We start from the raw sequence: 13,728 nt of genomic DNA, 5'->3' as shown, positions 1-13,728 counted from the left end.
CGATAGACACACAAACAAACACAAACATACACACAAAATTCAAGCTTTCGCAACAAACTGTTGCCTCATCAGGAAAGAGGGAAGGAGAGGGGAAGACGAAAGGAAGTGGGTTTTAAGGGAGAGGGTAAGGATTTTCCCCCCTAAGGTAAGTCTTTCCGCTCCCGGGATTGGAATGACTCCTTACCCTCTCCCTTAAAACCCACTTCCTTTCGTCTTCCCCTCTCCTTCCCTCTTTCCTGATGAGGCAACAGTTTGTTGCGAAAGCTTGAATTTTGTGTGTATGTTTGTGTGTCTATCGACCTGCCAGCGCTTTTGTTCGGTAAGTCACCTCATCTTTGTTTTTTATATATATATATATATATATATATATATATATATATATATATATATATATATATAGTGGGTGCATGGGTGTTTTGCTATGGAAGTACACTGGTTCATGTTGTGTATTTTATTCATCACTATTTGCATAACCTTGTTGCTCTTGCAGGCCACATTGCTGATGGACACAAAAATCATGTTCCCAGTAAGATTTCCTTTTAATCCATCAAAAATCAAGCTTGAAGATATAGAAGTACCAGAGGTGTTGAACCCAGCAATGCTAAAGAAAGTTTAAACTTGTGAGTCTAGTGTTCATCAGGAAAACAGAAATGTGCCCTACTACAAGGTTTACATAGATTTCCTTCTGGAGATCTGGGTTCTGAAGTAATAAATATAAAAATTGTAATGAGATATGTATTTAATGTTAAACAGTCATTAGCATCCTATAAATGTAAACTTCTTTATTCCTTCACTCTAATATTCATTTCATTCTTAATATTTCGTTATAATGTTAATCTATCTGCTTACAGGTTTTTGTTCATCAAAAATATTATATATAAAATATCTTTTATAATTATTTAAAATATTTGCAATTTGTGTACATATGGCTTTTGTTGAAATATGTGGTTAATGTTTGGCTTTCATGTGCGAGTGGGGGGGAAAAGAGGTGGAGGTAGTGGGGTTTTGTGTGTGTGTGTGTGTGTGTGTGTGTGTGTGTGTGTGTGTGTGTAGAATGGGGAAGGTGCACAGTCTATCTGAGTTTGACTGAGGGCAGTGAGGGCAGATGGTAATGGCCCGCGGCTCAGAATGAGCATATCGGGAACTCCACAACTTGTCGGGTATTTGAGAAGTGCTGTGGTGATTGCCTTCAACACATGGTGATACCACATCCAAACGTCATGGGGTTGAGGGACCACCACTCATAACAGATGTCGGACGTTGTAGGCTGAGCAGACTGGTAAAACAGAACAGGCAGTAAACTGTAGCAAAACAATCCTCAGTCTTCAATACTAGGCAGAGTACAAGTATGTCTGAACACACAGTGCACTGAACACTCGTAATGATGGGCCTCTGCACCCAATGACCCACGCATATGCCAATGTTAACACCACAACATCAAGAACTACAATTGAAAAGAGCAAGTGACCATTGGCACTGTACATTGGTGCAGTGGCAGAGCATTGAATCCCGATGCCATCATCATCATGCCAATGGGTGGGTGCAAATTTGTCATCTTCCAGTGGAACATCTCCTTCACACCTTCACTTGGAATGGAGACAAGCTGGCAGTGGCTCCATTATGCTTTGGGGAACATTCAAGTAGACACTCATGGGTCCAGTGGAGCTTACGCTAGGCCATGATGGATAAGGAGTATCGTACATTGGTTGCAGACCACATGTACCCCTTCACGATAATCATGTTTACCGACAGCAGTAGCATTTTTCAACAAGATAATGAGATATATGACAGTGTGACAGAATGGTTCAAGGAACACAGTGGTGAGTTCCAATTGATGTGCTGGCCACCTCAATTAGCCAGATCTGAACCTGATTGAACACAGTTGCGATGCGATTGAATGTGGCATCAGAGCTCATCGCCCCCCCCTCCCTGGAATTTATGGAAATCGGGTGCCTTGGGTGTGCAGGTGTGTTGCCAGCTCCCTACAGTGACCTACCAAGACCTCACTGCTTACATGCCATTATGTGTCACCTCACCGCTGTTATCCATGTTAAAACGGTGGACATGCTCCCTATTAAGAGCGTGTGTGTGTGTGTGTGTTCCAAGTGTCTCATATAGACAATCACATTTGACATCAAAGAATGATTCATTGTCAATAAAATGAAAATTAATGAAGAAATAACACATCATATCATATGCAGCCTTAGCAACTTTGGAAAGCCATGATAATCTGGAGGTTGTCAAACTGCTGTGATTCATGACTGACAGTAAACCTTTGATTTTAAAATGTAATTGCCTATTGAAAGGGGAAGTGGGGGGGGGGGGGGGGGGGGGGGATGAACTTGCTTTGATAGTTTCTAATTCTTTTATTTTTTGCTCTTACGCCATGTTTTTCTGATTATGACTCAACATAATGACATTACTTATATCTTCTTATTTGTGTGAAAGATTATTATGTATTGGTTTATAATCTGTACTGTGACATTTGTTAACTGTGGGTATTATGTATCAGGCAGAAGTTTGGTGCTCTTCTTGCAAATTCAAGTAAATTATTGAAATATTACTTTCTCTGCAGACTAATATTGATTGTTCATCAAAAATCACTTTTTCATTTTTAAAAATTTAATACTAATAGGCCCTCAGATGGCTAAAAGTAAAACAAATGAGGTTATTAGTAAATCCATCATACATGTGATAGGCAGACCTACTCTTTGACAAGATCTGCATGAGGAGAACTTTTCATCTTAAAGACTCTTTTTGTTTTTCCTGTTATATATTTTGTGTAACACCTACTAGATATTTCTACATCAGTCATTGGCTTTAGCTGAAGTATAAAATACAGGGTGATTCAAAAAGAATACCACAACTTTAGGAATTTAAAACTCCGCAACGACAAAAGGCAGAGCTAAGCACCATCTGTCGGCGAATTAAGGGAGCTATAAAGTTTCATTTAGTTGTACATTTATTCGCTTGAGGCGCTATTGACTAGGCGTCAGAGTCAGTTGATGCTAAGATGGCGACCGCTCAACAGAAAGCTTTTTGTGTTATTGAGTACGGCAGAAGTGAGTCGACGACAGTTGTTCAGCGTGCATTTCGAACGAAGTATGGTGTTAAACCTCCTGATAGGTGGTGTATTAAACGTTGGTATAAACAGTTTACAGAGAATAGGTGTTTGTGCAAAGGGAAACGTTCTGGACGGCCGAGAACGAGTGATGAAAATGTAGCACGCATCCAGCAAGCATTTGTTCGCAGCCCAGGAAAATCGACTCGCAGAGCTAGCAGAGAGCTGCAAATTCCACAATCAACTGTATGGAGAGTCCTACAAAAAAGGTTAGTTATGAAACCTGAACGTCAACTACCCGAGGCGATTGACCGGCCGCCAGGCAGCCCGTGACAGAGCACTTCATCACTGGCCTCCAAGAAGCCCTGATCTTACCCCCTGCGATTTTTTCTTGTGGGGGTATGTTAAGGATATGGTGTTTCGGCCACCTCTCCCAGCGACAACTGATGATTTGAAACGAGAAATAACAGCAGCTATCCAAACTGTTACGCCTGATATGCTACAGAGAGTGTGGAACGAGTTGGAGTATCGGGTTGATATTGCTCGAGTGTCTGGAGGGGGCCATATTGAACATCTCTGAACTTGTTTTTGAGTGAAAAACAACCTTCTTAAATACTTTTTGTAATGATGTATAACGGAAGGTTATATTATGTTTCTTTCATTAAATACACATTTTTAAAGTTGTGGTATTCTTTTTGAATCACCCTGTATTTCTTGGGCTAAAATGTAGGTAAAAAGGAACAGAGACTTGAAAAAAAGTTATTTCCATCATAATTCAAGATTATGGTGTTAACTATACTGTGGAAAGATGCATAGTTTTACTTCTGTTGTCAGTAAATAGTGTGAGACTTTGAGAACATAAGATGTAGAAACGAATTGTATTGTTCCTCTGACTATGACTGAATAAAAGTTTTAAATCCATAAAAAGCTATTTTAGTCACTGTTAACTGTAAATATTGCCGAGCTTATCAGCGAGGAATAATCTGTGCGCTGAACTTTAACTGTTTTTAGCAGTTCTGATGGATAGTGAATATGAGTAACATGCTTGGCTAGGAACATGATGTACATAAAATATTTCTTTCCTGTGCAGATTTTCTTAAAACTGTACCATTCTCATTGTTCATGTACTTCCTCAGAGCCGCTAAAGGAACCAGGTGATGCTATATTTAGTTTAAAAACTGAGTTTTATGAAAAATTTAAAAACTGGTATTATTTTGTATGCGCTGTATCCAAAGAAGCAATATTTTAATCTCCCCCCAGTGCTATTAACCCTGCTTTTTCCCTTCTGTATGTACACCACAATGTTATTTTAGGGATGTAACTACCATTTCATTCATTTAAAACTATAAAATATCACATTAGACTAACAGAAATATGTTCTTCATGAATACTGGCCACATCAAAGAATGGAATTAAATGGGAATAGTGACCTAACTACAGTGTCTTTAAATCAGAATTTATCATTCAGGCATTGCTGGTGCTACTGTAGTAATGACCCTCCACTTGAGATGTGTGTAGTTACAGTGCTTATTGTAAATTCTCTTCTAAGATAATCCAAGAATCACATTTCCTTATTTTTATTAAAAAAGTAGAATTACTAGAAAGAGACAGAGTTGTTTCAGATAAATCAGAAATATATTTTCAAAAGTCTAGTCATGATAATTTCATCCCTTCTGTATCTTTAAATGACCACACTGAATAATACGAGGGTAGTCCACAAAGTAAGTTCCGTTTCTATTTCTATCTGCGGCAGCGCTACGATCGCAGTTCTGAGCATGCACGGCAGTTACTCTGCCTCAATGAGAAGACATATAAGCCATTTTCAAATTGCTTCTGCCGACATGTGCTTTGTAGTGCTTCTTTATAATGTCAGCCATAATTGAAAATGCCGTTGCGTGTGAAATCAGATCTGCAATTCATTTTCTAAATGCAAAGAAAGTTAAACCAAAGGAAATTCATTGGCAAATCTGTGAGGTTTATGGACAAAATGCTATGAGTGATTCAATGGTTAGAAGATGGGTCAGACTGTTCAATGAAGGACGTGATCAAGTTCACGATGAAGAATGGAGTGAACGCCCGTCTGTGGTTACTGATGAACTGGTTCACACAACTGAAGAGAAGATTAAGCACAACCATAAGTTTACACTTAGTGCCCTTGCTATGAAAGTTCTGCAAATCTCACTATCACTAATTCATGAAATTGTTACTGAAAAACTGAAATTTCGGAAACTTTGCTCATGTTGGGTACCCAAATTTCTTACTGAACAACACAAAAAACAAAGGATGGGCAGTGCACTTCAGTTTTTGACACACTACAGTGAAGAAATCGATGGTTTTCTTTCTCGGATAGTCATGGGGGATGAAACTTGGGTAATGTAAGACACCCCTGAAACAAAACAGCAATCAATGGAATGGAGGCACACTTCATCCCCAAAAAGGTTAAGGTTAAGCCTAAGCAAATCTTGACACCTCTAAAAGTCATGTGCACCGTTTTTTTGGGACAGAAAAGGCATTTTGCTGATTGATTGATTGATTGGCCTCATGGTAAGAAATCAATGCACATGGTTACGGAGAGACCATCAAGAAATTGTGCCGTGCAATACAGAACAAGCGCCAAGGATTACTGTCAAAAGGTGGTGTTTTTTCCCCCAACTCACAGCTCTTATGGGAATTTCACTGGGATGCATTTGATCATCCTCAGTACAGCCCAGACCTTGCTCCTAGCTCTCTTCTTACACCTAAAATCTGTCCTTGATGGTAAACACTTCAATGATAATGACAAGCTAAAAGAACATGTTACCACATAGTTGAATACACAGGTGGCAACCTTCTATGAAGAAGTCATACCATGGCACAAGTTTTTGTATGCCAAGTGTCTACAAAATTTTAGAAGCTATGTAAAAAAGTAGTTTAACAGTTGTAGATTTTTTACAATAAATATTTTTTCTGTGTCTGTGCACGTTTGTTTTATATAACCAAATGGAACTTGCTTTGTGGACATACCTTGTAAATTAATAACTGTGAAGATCTATAATCAAAAGTTATGTCTAAATTATTTTAAGCATATAACTGAAATTTTTGATACTTCAATTATGACCTGTTTTTAAGCTGCATTTCATAGTTCACTCCCACCTTCATAGTTTAGTGGTCAGTGTAGCTGAATGCCATTTAAGGGGCCTGGATTTGATTACCAGCAGAGTCAGCAATTTCCTCTGCTTGGGGACTGGGTATTGTTTTGTCCTCATCAATACCGGCATGTAAGTCATCAAAATGAAATCAACTAAAACTACTTGCAGCTGACAAACTCCCTGAAAGGGTACCCAAGGCAAAATATGCCATATGCACATTTCATTTTCATAGTTCAAAAGTCAGAGAAGAAGGAAGACTAATGTTGTAAGTTGAGCATGGTCACTTGTGTTTATTTCATAGTAATGTAATGTCCTATGCAGACAGTAAAAATAACTTGCAATATTGGCTGAGAGTATAATCCACTGGCTACAATCTTTGGAAAAAACACTGTTTGATAACATTTGACACAAACTTTGCTAACTATTTGTAAAATTAATCTGAGGCAGTAATTTAGCCTCTTGGAAAATAAAGTAGTAAGGAAGTAAGTTTATTTTTCAGGTATAGTAGTATCTCCATATTGTCCATTGCATTATGATCTCACAATTAAGTGTGCATCAGGAATATTAATGAAACATGAACATGAAAACTACAACTGAAACCACTGAAGATCACTTGATGCACTTATCAAAGTCTTATACACATGCATTGGTTCTTTAGCTTTGGATATGAAAGGTAAAATAACAAACAACAGGTGCGGCAGTGAAATGAGAGATTTGGCAACACTGGAAGCAGGAATCACAAAACGGGAGTGATGCCACTGACCCTGATATTTATGTTCAGTGGAGATGCCATCATGGCCAGTGAACAATGTGTTGTTGCCACAAAGGTGATTTCCAAAAATGACAACTAAGCAGCTATGCAGTGTGTTTTTTGTACTCATTACAATCTCGCAAGTCATGCCCCTGTCCCATCAGCACATGCTATCAAAGTACAGGTACAGAACTTTGAGGAAATGGGTGATGAGGTGCAAAAGAGGGATGGAAGTGCAAAATGGGTGTGTACACTAGAGAATGTTGCAAGAATGGAAGAAGCCTTCAGCCAAAATTCCAGGCATTCTGCACAAAAGCATGTGCTGAAACTTGATGCAACAGATTGCAGTGTGTGGTGAATATAGCACAAAGAACTGCAAAACTACCTATATAAAATTCAGATAGTGCAAAAAAACTGATGCAAATGAGCTCCTGAAAATACTATTCTTTCACCAGAAATTTTTGGGGTTCAAGAACCACCACCCACGTCTGTGCAACAATCTGACCATGAATGATGAGGTGTCAGGCTTTGCTGACAAGCAAAACTTTAGCGACTGATCATGTGAAAATCCTGAAATGCTTCATGAAACACAACTTCAGTCATAAAGTGGTGGTGTGGTGCAGTATATTAATGTTTGGAATTGTTGGGTGCTATTTTTTCTAAGACAACTGTGCTAATGCTGGTACCATGAATACAAAACATTATGTTCACATAGTGAAACACACCCTAATGTGACAAATTCCTGATCTTCCTGTAACTTTAGAGACATTCTTTCAACAAGACCATACCTTGCAGCATTCCATTAACATGCTACAGAACATCTTTCCTGGTCATCTGATCTCCAACAGTGGGGACATTTCCTGGCCTCCAAGATCCCCTGACCTTCCAGTATGTAATTTGTTCCTTTGGGGTCATTTGAAATCTCAGATCTTCCAGTAGACCCACCAAACACCGCTCCAGGAAATGAAGGACCAAATTCAGGAGGAAATTAATTGAAGTTCCATGCCAGTCTTGCAAGATGTGAAGTCTAACTTCTTTAAGACATGAAATGTGTGGTCAGCTACATGACATCATTTCAAGTGATTGTCATCTTGAAGTGCAAGCATTGTAAACTGTTATTTTATTTCTTTTCTAGCACTATGAATAAATTTTTATTGGTGGTGGAGGTTTCAAGATCATCAATTTCACTGCCATAAATGTTAGTAAGAAAATTAGGATAAGTGGCAAGTATGAGGAAAAATGTTAAGGAACTTCTGCTAAAAGATGTATAGTTCCTTAGAGGTGGAGAGGGGAGAGGAGGGGAAGAAATAAAAAAAAGTCTTAATAGTGTGTGTGACTAACATGTTGACTGCCACATGCATCACCACCAGGCCAAACCAGGCACACAGTGTTAGGGGTGAGGCTCTGCTATGACCTCATGGCAGTCATCATATTAATGGAGATTCCAGTGTCTCGGTGCATACATTTTCTTTCTTAATAAGATAAGCTGTTAGTAGACAAGAGGAAGAAAGAATGAGGGAGGAAGATAAGAACAAAGTATTAAAGGAACTCGGAATACATTCTTGAGAAATGCGGCAGAGAGTTGTGAGTGCTTACAGACAAACAGCACTGCATGAAATAACTGCAGAAACTGTTGTGGGACATGATGAATGAATCCGTTAGGACAGCATGGTGAAATTTGGTGTTAATGGGCTATGGCAGGAGACAACTGACAGGAGTGCCTTTGCTAACAGCACGATATAGACTGCAGTGCCTCTCCTAGGCTCATGACCACATTGATTGGACCCTAGATGACTGGAAAACTGTAGCCAGGTCAGATGAGTCCCTGTTTCAGTTGGTAAGAGCTGAAGGTAGGATTCTAGTGTGGTGCAGACCCCATGAAGCCATGGACCCAAGTTATCAACAAGGCACTGTGCAAGCAGTTTGTGACTCCATAATGGCATGGACTGAGTTTACACAGACTGAACTGGATCCTCTGGTCCAGCTGAACCAATGGTTGACGAAATGGTTATGTTCAGCTACTTGCAGGCCATTTGCAACCATTTATGGACTTCATTTCTGTGGATGACAATTGACCATATCACCACACCACAACTGTTCATAATTAATTTGAAGAATATTCTACACAATTTGAGCAAATGATTTGGCCACCTGGATCACTTGACATGAATCCCATCAAGCACTTACGGTACAAAATTAATATGTCAGTTTGTGCACAAACTCTTGCACCAGCAACACTTTCAGAATCATGGGTGGCTGTAGAGGCAGCATGGCTAATATTTCTGCAGGAAACTTCTAATGACTTTCTGAATCCATGCCACATAAAGTTGCTGCACTACGTCAGGCAGAAGGTGGTCTGACAATATATTAGGGGATAGCCCATGACTTCTGTCACTTCAGTGTATAAGGTGAACAGAAACTGGAAGTTGTGGAAGGCCATATTTTCATCTAAAATAAACAAAGAAATACGTTATCCTAACATTATCTCTGTAACGAGAATTTGAAATGTGTGAGGTACCAGGTATGAGACCCATTAGAAACATCACAGGTGTTAAAGTCTTAGTCCCATTTTTTCCCCGAGTTCTTTCTAGCAGATATAGTCTAACATTTCCATTAACTGTGGTGGTGCACTTTCTCAATTCGGTTGTTAGAAATCAAGGAATATGGTCTATGCCCTTGAGGTCCACACAGGAAGAAATGGCACGGTGAGTAGTCTGGGAAGAATGTACGTCTTGTGGCAGTTACCTTGAAAAATAAAAACAGGGTAAACATCTCATTTGAAATTGGTTACTCCATTTGTATATTAGCATGGGGTTAATTCATAATGCCTGTGGAAATTTTACTAAACTATTCGTGATGATTACTTCCCACAAGCCCTCATCCCATTCAGTGGCACCCCTAAAAGTCTCATGAAACACCTCATTTATTAGATAATTATGATGTAGATGCATTCTCTGCATGTCATTGAGGTTGATGTTGCAGGAGATGAGTGAAATTCAAATTGGCATCCAAATGCCAATCAAATTGGAACAACACTGCCATGCATATTTAAGAACTTACCTGTAGTTATCTGTCAGTAACACTGTAATATTTTCCAGCAACATTAAAAATAATATCAACAGTAAGCTATATCTGGCTCAATTTATTATCTATGCAGTTAGATACTAATGCCGAAGTTCCAAAATGCATTCTTTGAGAGAATGTACTTATGTTCATTGCCCGTGAATTCATTGTCTTATGAAATTGTCCACTATGTGTAACTGGGGAGCATCATTTCAAATTGCATAATGACAAAAAAACTCATTACCTGTAACCTGGGAAATTTTTCACAAATTTTAAAATGTGAAGTTGTTATGTGTGAAATGTACTTCTAGAAACATGAAAGAGTGAAATCAATTTTGCAATTCTGTTCTTCATATTTAAGGAAAATGCGTCAGTCTTAATCGCCATGACTAAATACAAATATAAAAATAAAAAAAATTAATGAGGCAAATACATAACTAAGTATTTATTTTTGTTACTATTGTAGAATAATAGTGTTAATGATGTCCTTTTTGGTGCCATTTGTCTTTGAAAACATTTTTATTACACAATAAATATGGTCACATTAATCATTTCATATCAAACTCAGCATGTCTTTCTGGTAAATATTTTGATTTATAGAATCTTGAGAATGGCCATTCTTTTGGTTTCTCTTAATATTTGGTAAGGTCCTCATGTTCCTTTCAAGCAACCACAAGCTGATGTACAAACCCCTTCCTCACTGCCAGTTACAATAGGAACTGCACCAATGAAGCTTGCACAGAAATCTAAATCGCCTATGCTCTTCCAGTCATCCCCAAAATGTTTAGATAGTAAGCAGAAGATTCACATCAGTCATCTTTGCTTTGCCTGTATGGTGAAATCACTGATGGTTCTCCCCCTGCACGTCCGGGGGTAAGAATAGGCCCTAGGTATTCCTGCCTGTCATAAGAGGCGATTAAAAGGAGTTTCCCACGTTTCGGCCTTTATGTGATGGTCCCCTGTAGGGTTTCGAACTCCATTCTTCAAAATTTTCCCGAAGATCAAGCCAATTGGGGAAGGGAGCCTTACATGGTGCATAATGTCCATCGTGCATTGAAATCTTTAGCCCACTTCCTCATTGTCGCATCTCAGTCCCGCTCATTCCCCATCTCTTGGACGAGGACACCTTCCTGGATGTGTTTTCCACCATGCATTGTGCAGTGTCGCTTTCTGTGTCGACGATGACCACGGATTTCTTTGCACCTGATATCCAGCACGGTAGCCAGTCTGTTGTGGTGGGGCCGCCATGTACCGTGTTGGTTGTAGCCCCCTGACCACACAGGGATCACTCTGCTCATGCCTGCGCCATTAAATCCCCTCGTATGCCAAGGGGTAGATACCCATCCCCCGGCATCGGGATGTCTGGCAATGGCCGTCCTGCCAGGTGGCCTTTGCTGTGGCTAGGTGGCACCTGTGGGTAGTGTCCTTGGTCTGAGTGGGTGGCATCAGGGCGAATGACACGCGATCAAGCGTAGTCCATCTCTTGCTGGTGGTGGTGAAACACTAGCAGTCTCTAAGCAATCACAAGTTCAATTAAACGCACAGAAGTGCGACGCCAAATCGTTCCCCTTCTTGGCCACACCATGGAAGGAACATCAGGCGAAGGATGGCAGCAGAACTTATTCGCCACGGTACCTTGTATGTTCGAGAGCTGATGGGCAATCTTTCATGACAATGAAGCCTCAGTTTTTTGTGGAGCATTTGGAGTGGTGGAGGGACTGTCCAAAACGAGATGTGGGTCAGTCTTGATCAAAACAGCATCCTCAGCCCAGTCACCAACATTACTAGCTTGTGACAAGCTGGCGGATGTTTCTGTAACCATCACACCCCATAAGAGCTTAAATATGGTCCAGGGTATCCTATTTCACAGAGACGTTCTTCTGCAGTCTGGCGATGAGCTGGGCCCCAATTTAGAGTGGCGAGGTGTACATTTCGCTCCTGTAGTTGTTCTGTTGTGGTACTACTGAATTTGCAATATCTTTCTGAAAATAAATCAAAGATATACTGAATGAGTGAAAAGAACAAACATAAGTAGAATAACATCACTGTATGTCAAATTAGAAAAGAATTAAGTATGTACTGATTAGTAACATGAATTTTGTGTGTAGAGTACACCACTCCATTGCCAATGAAGCACCTAGGAGTGAAAACTGCTGCATTTGAGCAAATATTAAGCTGTCAAATGGTGAAGCATATAATCAGCTAATATGATAACATGTTGCATTCACAATGTAAATGGGCAGCTGCGGACAGTGATGCTAGTGTTTACCAAGAATCATTTTATAGGTGCATCTTTAAGGCCTTAAGCATTTGTGACGAAGCAAGCTGGGATCTCTTTACTTCGTCTCTTATTTTTCCACCTGCCTCCTTAAATTACTTTTATTTTAATTTTTACCTAGTTACCTTTACATCTATGAATATAATCTGCATTTCCATAAAAGAGAAATGCTGGCCCTCCGTCTTAAGGAATATAGCACGAGGTCTAATTTTGTGCCTACTTTTGTATATGTAATTAATTTCCTAATTTATTTTGACCGTTCCTAGTTAAATTTTTGTTATAGGGTGAAATCAGTAATTGTTTTGTGACAGATTCTATTGTTGACTTATAAACAAATATAAATTCTGTAGTAAATATAAACATTTGGAAGAAAAACTACTCAGATTCTTAAAGTATCTATTTGGCTCTATTCAAAAACATATTAGCAAAGTCAGCCCTTAATTAATTCCAAAATAATTACCAGGTTTGTCAAAAGTATTGTTTGTGTAACTATATTAATTTCATTATTTAAACAAATGATTCGGCCTAATCTTTGTGGTAGAAGGAACTACTAAAAGGAATGAGTTATGAGTTAAATTTTAATTGTAATTTCTGTAACTTAAACAGTGAAAATGTAAAGCTTCAGTGCCTATTATTGTGGGGATATACAAAAAACTGATTTTTGGTGCTGAGACAGTCAGTCCACAGCCGATTTTCAGACAGGAATTATGTATTCGTTAAATTAACAACAATCCATCAACTTAACAGTGGAATAAGTGTAACACAAATAAGCCGTGTGTTAGAACAATTAATGACAATGTCTGTTCAATTTATTTGAGAAATAGTGTCACACACATTGTATTATTCTGCAAGAACTGCCTAGTTAGGTTTTTACTGCTCATAGATATTCAGTGGCTAACTATTGCAGCAATATGCTGATGTTGCCTGCAACCTATTAATGAGGCTTTTCAACATTAACCCATAGTTAATCCGCCATATAATTGTGTAATATTGGGCAGGTTGTGAACAGTGAAAGTAAAGAACTGTGAATCGCAATTGTGCAACTGTTGGCTACATCATTTACAGTGGTCAGTGTTGAGCTTCCACCCACTATCTTTCAGCTAGTATAACCTTGCAGCACACCGACACAGAGGACTATCAAGGAAGAAATAAAGCAGGCAAACGTCACACATTCTAACAGCTCCTTCACAAGATATACATTTACTAACATGGCTTGACATAAATAAACCATCACAATTTCGAAAGAATAGTGATTCCTTCTACTCATTCACCATGTTCTTTACATCCCACCAAGAAGGTGAACTTACAGGGCTATGGAACAAGTAAACAACCAAACATTGCTTAAGCCCTACATTTCTGCTTAATAATAGTTCTGTCTCTGCCAGTTAAAAGTGTTCTAATGAATTAGAAAGAAAGCTGCTGTTACTTCAGTTACGTTAGGTAGCTG

The 13,728-nt window shown here is 39.0% G+C and overlaps 1 long non-coding RNA gene across 2 annotated transcripts in view; it reads right to left on the bottom strand.

Annotated features, from left to right (window-relative positions):
- LOC124721593 overlaps positions 1–13,728 on the bottom strand; it is a 121,507-nt gene that overhangs the window by 97,549 nt on the left and 10,230 nt on the right. The window contains exon 3 of one of the 2 annotated variants that reach the window (XR_007006352.1): positions 10,467–11,985. The exons of the other annotated variant lie outside the window; for it this stretch is intronic. This is a non-coding gene — a long non-coding RNA (uncharacterized LOC124721593). Of the gene's footprint in view, positions 1–10,466; positions 11,986–13,728 lie in introns of those variants that run through there. 2 annotated transcript variants of the gene reach the window in all.

The sequence above is a fragment of the Schistocerca piceifrons genome, chromosome X (assembly GCF_021461385.2).
Source record: "Schistocerca piceifrons isolate TAMUIC-IGC-003096 chromosome X, iqSchPice1.1, whole genome shotgun sequence".
Taxonomy (NCBI): Eukaryota; Metazoa; Arthropoda; class Insecta; order Orthoptera; family Acrididae; genus Schistocerca; species Schistocerca piceifrons.
Note: the sequence above shows the minus strand (reverse complement) of the source record. Positions and strands in the feature narration are given on the sequence as shown.